This window comes from Coenobita brevimanus, chromosome 12 (genome assembly GCF_032717465.1).
Source record: "Coenobita brevimanus isolate Jiangsu-jjx chromosome 12, ASM3271746v2, whole genome shotgun sequence".
Taxonomy (NCBI): Eukaryota; Metazoa; Arthropoda; class Malacostraca; order Decapoda; family Coenobitidae; genus Coenobita; species Coenobita brevimanus.
The window spans coordinates 1,244,344-1,252,119 of NC_136965.1; positions in this window are offsets into that span (position 1 = coordinate 1,244,344).

The following is a 7,776-nucleotide window of genomic DNA, read 5'->3' on the forward strand; positions in this document are numbered from 1 at the left end:
TTAAGATGAGCAGATGAGTTTAGAATTGCAACTACCAGTTCTACTACTACTGCTATTACTACTACTACTACAACTACTATTACTACTGCCACTACAACTAGTTACTGCTACTACAGCTCTCTCTCTCTCTCTCTCTCTCTCTCTCAACATTAATTTCTTCTTCTCCTCTTCCTCTTCCTCCTCCTCCTCCTCTTCTCCCTCTCCTCCTCCCCCCTCTCACTCCTCACCATCCTTTCTCTCTCCCTCTCTCTCTCAAGACTCAGAAAAAATGTGAGAGAGAAGAAAAAGTGTCGGATCTTATAATAAAAGTGAGCGAGGGGAAATTTAATGAAAACTTCCACTAGATCGCCCTTACTCAACCCCCTGACCCCCCCCCTCCTCTCTCTCTCTCTCTCTCTCTCTCCAGTATCAGTTTTCCATCTTCATTCTCTACGTTCTCCTCCTCCTCCTCCTCTTCTCTCTCTCTCTCTCTCTCTCTCTCTCTCTCTCTCTCTCAGTGCAGTTCTTTTTCACCTCATGTTATCCATGTAACTTTCTGAACAAGTTACTTTCACCTTTTAATAGCTTATCATCGCACACACACACACACACACACACACACACACACACACTATCTATCTATCTATCTATGTCTACCTACCTACCTACCTGTCTATCTATCTATCTATCTATCTATCTATCTGTCTGTCTGTCTGTCTCCCTATAATTTACCTATCTATCTATCTATCTATCCATCTATATATGTATCTATCTACCTATCTATATATCTAATATGTTTGTATTTAGCATCTTTCTCTCTTTCTCTCTCTCTCTCTCTCTCTCTCTCTCTCTCTCTCTCTCTCTCTCTCATTACCCTTCTTTCTCTAAATCTCATATTGCTTTCTATATAACAGTTGCATATGTTCCTACCCCCCCCCTCTCTCTCTCTCTCTCTCTTTCTCTCTCATTAGCTCTACCGCAAGAATCTCATCACAGGAAATACAGTAAGCAAATATTTAATGAGCTTACCTGAAGTTTCCACACCTTGATTACCTGACCAACTTTCCCTGTCCAATTTACGAACTCCCTTCCTTTTAACGATACCTGGGGGTCCGTCTGTCCCTCCCGCGTCGCCTACTTACCGTATCTACTTACCTGTGTACTTACGGGGCTCATTTGTGTACTTACGACGTTTGTTTACCTGTGAAATTGTCTAGCATGGTGAATAGTAATTAGTTTTGCATACGTATCAATTAACTCCCTACCTGCTTGTCTTTCTACTTACCTACCTACCTACCTACCTATCTACGGGGTGTACTTACCTACCTACCTGCCTATCTGTAATATTTCTGCATACCTACCTACCTACCTACTCTGTACCTTCCTACCCACCTACCTTCCTTACTACCTACCTACCTACCCTCTACTTTCTTACCTACCTCCGTACATGTCTACCTACCTTCCTACCTACTTACCTTCCTACCTACCTACCTACCTACCTACCTTCCTACCTACTTACCTTCCTACCTACATACCTACCTACCTACCTTCCTACCTACTTACCTTCCTACCTACATACCTACCTACCTACCTATCTTCCTCTGGCCAATTTACCAAACTTCGTCACTTTTAATGATATTTGTGTGTCTGAGTGTCTGTCATGTGTCGCCTACTTACGGGTCTACTTACTGGTCTACCTACTTACCTCTGTCTACTTACCTTTCTACCTACTTACCTTTATGTCTACTTACCTGTATTTGTTTCCTGCTAGATTGTTTCCTTGATTTGTAGCTACATACCTACCTACCTACTTACCTACCTACCAACCTACCTGCCTGCCTGCCTTCCTACCTACCTAGTCTACTTACCAATATTCCTTCTCACTTTCCTCACACACACACACACACACACACACAAGCACACATCAACGTCACACACCAAAACTGTCCACATCCCTCCTCTCTCTCTCTCTCTCTCTCTCTCTCAAACGGGCCGGGGTATTCAGTTGAAGTCTAAACCCGTAGGCTGTGATTTAATGAATTTTGTTAGCGACTGTCAAAGCTTGTTTCGTTTCCCGCGCTGCCAGTCGTATTTACAGACCCTCTTGGCTGTAAATCGCGTGTGAGAATCCTTGTAAATCCCTTGTAAGAATCCTCGTAAGTCCCCTGTAAGTATCCTTGTAAATCCCGCCGTTCGTAAGAATTCGTAAACATCCTTGTAAATCCCCCATGAGAACTCCTGTATGTTCCTCGTAAGTACATGTAGATTTATTCACTTCTTGCATCACTTATTCACTTCCTCCATCATTCATTCATTTCCTGCATCATTTATTCATTTCCTGCATCATTTATTCATTTCCTGCATCATTCATTCACTTCCTGCATCATTTATTCATTTTCTGCATCACTTATTCACTTCCTGCATCATTTATTCATTTCCTGCATCATTTATTCATTTCCTGCATCATTCATTCACTTCCTGCATCATTTATTCATTTTCTGCATCACTTATTCACTTCCTACATCATTTATTCACTTCCTACATCATTTATTCACTTCCTGCATCATTTATTCACTTCCTGCATCATTTATTCACATTTACACCCACTGAGCCGTACCCGCAACACACAAGACACCACCAGAGGAGTTAAGAAGTTTTATGAATACGGGATCCTTGTCTGTCCCTCCCCTCGCTGGCATTCAAGTCCGATTTTCTTTTTTCAAACATTTATATCCCTCCCTCAATCGCCACTAGGGGCTCGGGGACCATTTGTACTTTTTTTTCTTCTATTTTTTGAAGTTAATGAAGAGGGCTTGAGGTCCATATATACTTTTTTCGACAATTTGTGAAGTCTGTGAAGAAGGGCAACTGGCGAATTCCTCTCTCCATGATTCCCTTTCTCTTAATTTCCCCATCTTCTTCTGTTACTCCATGTCTGTTTGAAAGTGCCTGGGTTCGATTCTTGGTACGGGCAACTGGCATCACGAATAAGGTGTCCATCCACCTTTAGCCACACTTTACCACACCTTACCACACCTGTAAGTTGGTAGGTAAAATGAGTAACCAAAGTAATCTCTGGGAGGCAACTGTGTGGTAACCTGGATGCTGTAATGGCCTTGTACCCCAGGATAAAGGATGAATTACCGCCACAAGCTCAAAGGCCAAAGTTACGGGGAGGAGCACCGTGGCTGAGCATCTTATTACGTCTACCACTCCGTTTACCTTTACCTTACCTGAGTACAGCCGATTCAGGTTCTCTCTCTCTCTCTCTCTCTCTCTCTCTCTCTCTCTCTCAGATTCTTTCCTCTATCACCTTCTTTCTCCATATTTTATCTTTTTTTCACAACATTTCGGTCATTATTGAAAAAGTACTCTTCATATTCCAGATTTTTTCGTCACTATTTTTTTTTAAATTGTCTTCCTCTGGGTTTTTCTTTTCTTTTTTTTGTCTTCTTTTTTCGATCTAATATCCATTGTTCTATTTTCTCTCTTTTTTCTTCCCTCTTTTCCTCATCCTATAAACCTCTTCTACTCTCTCTTTTTCCTCTCTCTTTTCTTCGTCGTTTTCTTCCTCACATCAACCTCTACCCCACTCTTTATTCTCTCTCTTCCCCCCCCCCCTCTCTTTCCCCTCCCTCCTCCAGTAAACTTTTACCTCTCTCTTTCTCTCCTCTTTCTCTTTTCCTCTCTCTTTCTCTCCTCCTTCTCTTTTCCTCCCTCTCATTCTCTCCTCTCGCTATTTTCCTCTCACTTTCCCTCCCCAATAAACCTTTACCTCTCTCCCTCCTCACACTCTCTACCTCTCTCTTTCCTTCCTCTCTTTTCCTCTCTCCCATTCTCTCTTCCCTCTCTCATTCTCTCTTCTCGCTCTTTTCCTCCCTTTTTCCTCCTCCCATCAGCCTGTTTTCCTCCCCAAACTCGCGACACCGCCACTCGGAAAAAAAATATATATATACGCTCGTTATCTCAAAATTTTTCGCCACTACCCTGCTTCCCTTCGTTCCTGGCTTTTGATCAGTCTACCCTACCTCCCTGACAAAAGAAGGGCGCCTCTCTCTCCCTCCCTTTCTCCCTCTCTCTCCCTCCCTCCCTCCCTCTCTCTCTCTCTCTCTCTCTCTCTCTCTCTCTCTCTCTGGGTTATTGATTTTCTTTCTGGTTTTGATCTTCGTTTTGCTTTTAATTGCCTCTCTCTCTCTCTCTCTCTCTCTCTCTCTCTCTCTCTCTCTCTCTCTCTCTCTCTCTCTCTCTCTCTCTTTCTACCCAGTTACCTGCCAACTTATCTTTCTATCGATCTGCCCATGTCTGTTCATCTCTCTGTCTTCCTACCTACCTATCTATCTATCTATTTATCTGCCTATCTATCTGTCTGCCTGTCTATATGTTTACCTGCCTAACTCTCAGTGTGCTGTACATACCTATTTATCTACAACCCCCACATCCTACCTACCTGCCTACCTATCTACCTATCTTTCAATCATTGTTACAACCCAGCATTCAAGAAGAGGAGATGGCAGTGTTCGGTCATATTAACACACACAAGATACAGTTATATAAAACTGCCAATGAAAATATTAAAAGCCATGATAAACTCTGTATTTCAGCGCATGGTTGTCAGATACGTGTGTGAACTCGGGAAAATCAGAGAAGCAAAAGAAATTGAATCCAATAGATCAACCAGCAATTATGCCAAATTTCAGGAAAAAACACGATAAACTGGGCTTATAAGTCAAAGTATGAGGTATGTGGATGATTTATCGGGATTGTATGAGAGCCATGAAAAAGCAGATGAAGAGAAATCGAAGAAATAAACTACCGTAGATCAAAAGATGGTAACTCATCTTTGTTTAGCTCTTAGCCAACAAGCAAATGCTGCAAATTTCGAGAAAATATATGATGGAAGCTCTGCACGTAATATATGCAAACTATGGGGAAGCAAGGAAAGAAAGAGTAAAGGAATTAGTATAAAAGTCCCGTTGAGCAGAAAATTTCTTGGCGGCGTCATCTCATGCGCAGAACGTTTTTCATTTGTCTTCAAGTTGGCGTCTAGGTGATTTCAGTTGCGTCGTCTCCCGATGCTCCATGTATCTCCTCGCATCCGCGATTTGTTCGGCCCTCAGACACCATCCCAGCGTACCCCAGAAATACCTGGGCCTCGGATATGCGTGTTGAAGTGGCACGGAAGATACGATACGTAGCTGAAATGAGGGTGAAGAGAAGCACGCCATGGCCGGCAGGTGAGATGAACATCACTCAGTTTTGTCAGTTCCTTTCAGTACGATAACGGCTTCCCTTTGATAGGCCCCTTTCAGTACGATAACGGCTTCCCTTTGATAAATACTGTATGTCAAAAAGATCACGTTATTCAGCTTAGCAGTTTTTCTTAGAGGTCAGAATGAAGAGTTGTGTCTGTAGGCTATACCCTCCCGTACGAAATTTAGATGTCTCGTATGGGCGGGATTAGCCCGTAGACGCCACTCTAATTTTTACCGAAAAATCATTATCCACGTAGTTCGTTTAGACCTTGGGGTAAACTTCCATATTTTTGCAATACGCTGTAGAAGTTTCAGCGTCGTCAGGCCATTTTTACATTTTTGTCGAATATTTGTGATGCGGGACATTTAATTAAATACCCCGCGTCCCACGTGCTTCCCCTGGCGCTTGTAAACAAAAGGTGTTCTGTGTTTTTACCTGAGGGAGACGGATTGCTAATTTTGAGCGTAGTTGATGGCTTAATGTAGTCAGATTGGTGGAGAAATTTGACTGTGGTTATTTTACCTCAACTTGGTCTATATTTTTGTCCTTTTGCAGCTTATTTTAGGCAGCAGTGACAGTATAACTGGAGCTCTATATCTTTTTCCACAGCACCTCTTCGTGACTAGCTTTTTATTTTAACAGTTATTAATCTCCTTCCAGGTCAATATTCATGATGGAGAAGTGGCAGTTTTAGCCCAGATTGGAGTGAAATTAGTATAGTAACCAAGGAGACTCATTCCTATAAGTATTTTTTCTATATTTTTATGCAACCATGACCGTATATATATATATATATATGTTTTGGGTGACCCAGTTCCTTCACATGATTAGAATTTGGTTATATATGTGTAGGTTTTGTTTCCTGGAATTTTGTGCTTGCCTTTGCTTGAAGTTTGTCTATGAGGATTGAGGAGATGCATTTGTTGAAGGTCCTTGGCATAGGGAAATTGGTAAATTTGCAGTTTCAAACAGAAAAATTTGGTAAACTTGAAATATCGGACAGTGGAAGTGTTTCAGATGTTATCTAACCAGGGCTAACCGTACATAAATAATCTAGCCTTCTAAAGTGTACTAATAAATTCAAACTAAATTGTTTTAAGCAATATAACTTAAGTATGCACATGAAACCAACTGGCGTATGTGAAGGATAAGACTCTCTGAAACTGCAATATTGCCGAGACATCTGAAGACATTTGCACCATCAAAACCTGTAGATGACCAGAGGTTTTTGTATAATGTAGTTGCCACCAAGGGCATAAGTCAGTCTTCTGCCCTTAAATGTTCTGGGCTTACAGTAGGCTAACCTCAGGCCCTGACACTTGGAAGTGAGTAAAGTGGGGTTTGGCAGTTTTTATGAAATTATGAGAAAAATAAAAACCTGTTTATAAAATTTTGTGGTTTATGATAATAGTTAAGGCCACTCCCATTTTACCCTTGTTGGAACCTAGGGACCTGAGGTAAGGCTAGTGTAGTCCAGAGCATTTAAGGGTAAGAGACCAACCTAGGCTTCTGATAACATTTGATATATTATAATAACACCTTTGGCCATGTCTGGGACTCAAACCTTAGTGTGTAAGCCTCAGTGCAGTCCAACCCAAGAGCAGATATGGAAAAAATAATACTTATGAAAACATAACATTTAAATTGTAAAAATCTAACCCATTTGCTAAGCTTTGGTATAATATGCAGGCAGTGATTGAAAACAAAAATATTAATTTAAAAAAAATAAATAAAAGAGAAATCCAAATTAGGTTTTCTGAAATATGAATTTCAAGATGAAAATCTGACTCATTTCTAATATTTGGGTTTAGAGCTATGGAAAGAGTTGCAAGGCAGGTTTTATAGTCATAAAAAAATGAAAAACAGGAGATGCAAACCAGGTGTTGTGCAGTAGCTAAAGAAAAATTAAAACTTAGTCCATGGGCTGTATGGAATGTTAATCAGATGTATATGTAGACTTTGAAAGCATGGAAATTCTGAAACTAGGTGGTATATGTGTAGATATTACCAAAACCATATCCCGGCTTAACAAAGAAAGCCGTATCTTTTTGCTCTAACATAGGGATCATTTTATCCTAACCTCAGCATCCATCAGAATCAACTCTTCACATCTTTTTTTGACTTTAACCATGACATTCTTTGGCTCTGCCCATGGCATCCTTCACACCTATCCCTAGCATCCTTTAATGCTGGCTTTGGAATTCTTCAGCCCAAGCCTTGGCATCCTCTTGATCCAACCTTGGCAATGTTTGAAACTAAGACTTAGCATACTCATATCCTAGTATATGATTTCCAATTATGTGGTTGTTCATTTATGTGATCTTAACATAGTAGCATTTTTTATTATATACAGGCACCATGATCTCGTACGAAGCACCTGTTTTCAATATATGATTGCTACAATCAGTACATTTGATGTAGCCACAATCACATGTTATCTGATCAGTTTTCCTTGAATGTAACCCGATCGTTCAGTTGTAACCGTGCCATCATTAGACAGATTATTTTGGGGTGTTACAGCAACTATGCCTAATGGCCTAACAT